At 36.0% G+C, this 4,467-nt stretch overlaps 1 long non-coding RNA gene across 1 annotated transcript; it reads left to right on the forward strand.

Moving 5' to 3' along the window:
- Positions 1 to 2,002: 2,002 nt before the first annotated feature.
- LOC145630587 (uncharacterized) lies at positions 2,003 to 3,600 on the forward strand. The gene is made up of 3 exons (XR_014112106.1): positions 2,003 to 2,201; positions 3,346 to 3,465; positions 3,561 to 3,600. It is a non-coding gene; the product is annotated as an uncharacterized LOC145630587 (long non-coding RNA).
- Positions 3,601 to 4,467: the final 867 nt, after the last annotated feature.

Raw genomic sequence — 4,467 nt, forward strand, 5'->3', positions numbered from 1 at the left:
TTATAATTTATAAACCTATATATTAACCTGCACAAATGCATAATTACAAAGTCAAGAAGATATTTGTCCTCCCAAAAAAAAAATGTTATTATTTAATAGGAAAAATTAAAAAAAATAATCCCAACTTTCATCAATTTTGGTACAATAATCCTAACTTTGGATTATTCTAGAATAATCCGAACTTTGGGGGGTCTTTATTTTCTTCAGTCTTAATGACCGGTTACCTGTTGAGAAGGTTAATTTTTTTATGTTTTTTAAAAGCCACGTGTCAGCTTGTCATTGGTCCAAAAAAATAAATTAAAAAATAAAAAAAAAAAAAAATCAAAAATAAAAAAAATCCCCCCAAACCACCATTTCCCCCACCTAAACCACCCCCTCCACCAACCCCTCCCCCAGTCCCCACCCCGAAATTACCCCCCACCCCCCGACCACCACTCCCCACCCGCCGAAACACCTCCCCCTTCCTTCCCCCACCCACGAAACCCTCCCCCCTCCCTTCCCCCACCCCATAAAAACTCCCCCCCTTCCCCCACCCTCGAAAACGGCCGGAAATGGGGGGCTTAATTTCCGGCCGTTTTCGAGGGTGGGGGAAGGGGAGGGGGGAGTTTTTACGGGGTGGGGGAGGGAGGGGAGGGTTTTACTGGGGTGGGGAAGGGAGGGGGAGGTGTTTCGGTGGGTGGGGAGTGGTGGTCGGGGGGTGGGGGAGTTTTTCGGCTGGGTGGGGGGTAATTTCGGGGTGGGGGCTGGTGGAGGGGTGGTTTAGGTGGGGGAACTGGTGGTTTGGGGGGAATTTTTTTTTTTCTGATTTTTTTGTAAATTTATTTTTTTTGGACCAATGACAAGTTGACACGTGTCATGGTGACCTCTTATTAAAGGTTGTTGACTCTCGTTGACTGGTTTGGGACTGAAGAAAATGAAGACCCCCTAAAGTTCGGATTATTCCAGAATAATCCAAAGTTGGGATTATTGTAAAAATTGATGAAAGTTGGGATTATTTTTTTTAATTTTAGTTGGATGCAATATCCTTTTTTTTTTCTTTCACAGAGCCTAGATTTTACAGACCTACAAAATTTAAATACTCCCTCCGTCCCATAATATAGAACCTATTTGTGTTTTTCACGGTATTTAAGAAATAGGAAGTTAAAAATAGATGAAATATAGTAATAAAAGTGAAAAGTACAATTATAAACAAAAGTTGGAGAGAGAAAGTGGGAATAATACATGGTATATCCAAAATTCAAGGATAATTTAGGAATTACAATGAATAAAGTTAAAAAAATTGAGGGTATAATAGTCATTACATACGATCCTAAAATAGAAATAGAAACAACATTTTGGATCTCAAAAATAAGAAAACAGGAATTATATAGTGGGACGGAGGGAGTATGACCTAGCCAAGTCATTATTTATTTAGGCCATATTCAGTTCAGCTTAATTTCAGTTCAATTCAATTCAGTTCAGCTCAAATCACTTCAGTTCAGTCTAGCTCCTAATTTCCTTTTTCTCATAAAATATTCATTTCAGTCAGTTCAGCTACAATCAGTTCAACTCAATACAATATATATTAAGAAGCCCTTAGTCTAATACTCCAAATAAATCTAGACAATGGCCCCCTTACATCTCCCTTATTAATATGGAGTAATAATGTAATATACACTTGAATACCACTTTATTTCATTTAATTATTTTGAAGTACTTGCTCTTGTATAGCTGATTAGCCGACGCCGTGTATACGTAAGTTGATTAGCAATCCACTAATCTATTAATTACAACAAATCATTTTTGTAGGGATGTTCACATTTTGGTATGGCAAATTGAAAGATATATTCCGTTATCTATAACCATTATAAAACATGCAAAAGAATTCACTGTAGCTGATGAATAGTTCTTTTGGGTGCTATTACATAGATACCCTTAATTTAAATGAAATGCCAAATTTGCCCTTGCTGCCAGTTGTTTGCCATCTTGCCCCAACTTTACTGAATTGCCAATTATACCCCTTCTTCCCACCGACTTACTTGGCCTTGCTCTCTCACCGACTTCCTCACCTTCTTCCCCCTCTGTCTGAAGGAAAAAGGGTCAGAGTATTTAGGGGAAACAAGGAGAGAGAAACCTAGAGAGAGAATCTTCTGCAACTCAAGACCAACGATCATCCTTTCGACGAGGGTGCTTCGATTTTCCGATCTCGTCATATTCATCAGGTCCGATCTCATTTCTCTTTCTCAATTTAGTTTCAAATTTTTGGGATTTACTTAGCTTATTCGATTGTCGTGGATTTTTTGCATATATGTTCCTGTTATTTTCGATATGTTTTTGAATTTTTTGGGTTGAATCTTTGTGGGTGTATTTCTGATTAATCGTTTTGTTTTCAATGGGGTTTATTTGATCAATTTGTTTTCGGTTTTTTGGGTTTATTTGTTCGTTTTTTTTTCCGATTTTTTAAGGGTTTATTTGTTCTATGTATTTCCGTTTTTTGGGTTGAATTTTAGTGCCTTCTTCGATTGTGTGGTGGTTTTTTTGGGGTTGAATTTGAGTGATTTATCGTTTTTTTAGGTTGATTTTTTATCTAATTAGTAGCATTATTATCTGATTTGTAACAGAATTCTTGATCTACAGGTACAATTCTATCTTCCCTTACTCTTTCTTGTTCTAATTGGTTCAATTTTCATCTAACCTTTAATATGAATAGCTTACTTGTTATTTTTTAAATTTGCCTATATGCATATGGTGTTTGCTGCCAAAATTTATGTTGTCAAGTTAGATATTGTTGTTGTGAGTGACTATAGAGAGTAGTTGTTGTTTCATGCTGTTGTCGCTGTTATTCTGGTGCTGCCCTGTCACTGCCGTTCTGTTCGTCCAAAAATCATTGACCTGAAGTTGTTTTTAGCTCATAGTCCCTTCATCAATGTTTTAGATCTCGAAAAGTTATCCAATTTAGGCTCAAGAATTTCTCGATTTGGAGTTGTGTGCTAGGAGTTATGCCTTCTGGAATTTACTGCGGTCTGCTACCCTGGTTCTATCGCAGCGTGCTGTTATTGCTCATTTGATGCCTATGTGGTGTTGTTGTGTTGAGTTGGTTGGGGTGCTAAAATGAATGTTTAGGCTTCTCTTATTTATTTCGTCTTCCCTTCTTCCATTTATTTACACATTAGTTATAAAGTTAAAATGTGGGCAAGCTATCAATCTAAACTTTCTTAAAATTTCAAACCGTATGTAAATAGAGTAGTTTTAATAGGAGATCCAATATCTTCATATTGTAAATTACATTTTTGTATGGATTTTTTTTTTTTAACTGTAAAGGTTGGTATCAGACCATGCTTAATGTATGCTAATCTATCTTTGCAGCTATTTTATCTGAGAAGGAGATGCACTTGACTGGAGTTTATGATTTAGTTGTTGTGTTAACTCACAAGGGTAGAAGTGCTGATTCAGGGCACTATGTTGGTTGGGTGAAGCAAGATAATGGTTAGTGGTGGAAAAACATATGTTTAAGCTATCTCTGATACGAAGTATTATTCTAGATTTTTCAATGCTTATAGATTTTGTTGCTTCCAACTAAGTGGATTGAGTATGATGACAACAACCCAATTCCCTAACGAGAAGAAGACATTGTGAAACTCTCTGGGGGAGGTAAGCTAAATGTCTACTGACCTGCTTTCTTACGAAGTTTACTTCTAAGCGCCGCTTTCTTATAGATTTTGTTGCTTCCAGGAAACTGCCTTAATCCTCCAATGCCTTCAATTTTCAGTATCCTTTCATTCTTTGGCATGTATCTTTCTTTGTTTATTTATGTTTAGTCCATTTCTCAGGTTTTTTTGGGTGTTTAGTCTGTTGAATTTGAATTATGGGATTTGGGGTTTTATTTAGTATTGTTGGATTTCTATGTTGAGGGAATAAATGAATTTATTTGTGCACTTTGATCCAAAAGTGGTCATATGGCGGCAGTGTGGTTGAGAATTGGGTGTAGCTGATTGTAGCGACTTTGGGTGTGTGGGAGCCTGGGAGGTTGGGGTTTGGGTGGCTAATTATATTTAATTTTTTTGTTTTCTTTAAAATTATTTTTGGTTTCAGATTTTTCCTGAAATTTTGTTCTTTTATCTCTTATAATTACAGATATATGTTTTAGTTCCTTCCATTGAATGTCCTTCGGAGCTTTTCCTACATCGATGGAGCTAGCAAGGTAATGTGTTTATATATATCATCCAATTTCAATTTTCTCTCTTAAATTCATATATATTAGCTAGCGAGGTAATGTATTTTTATATATCTTTAAAAATTATTGAGTCGGCAACTCAGTATATTCAACTTGCTCTCTTAAATTCAGTATGTTTTATCCTATTGTTCTATAAACTGTAATGTAATAGATTATTGATAATTATATTTTATGGGGTAGGTTGATTTTTTGGCAGGGTTAAAATTTCCCTTCATTCTCAGTTTTGATGAGTGTTTTGTATTTGTACATTAATT

The sequence above is a fragment of the Chenopodium album genome, chromosome 5 (assembly GCF_948465745.1).
Source record: "Chenopodium album chromosome 5, dcCheAlbu1.1, whole genome shotgun sequence".
Lineage (NCBI taxonomy): Eukaryota > Viridiplantae > Streptophyta > Magnoliopsida > Caryophyllales > Amaranthaceae > Chenopodium > Chenopodium album.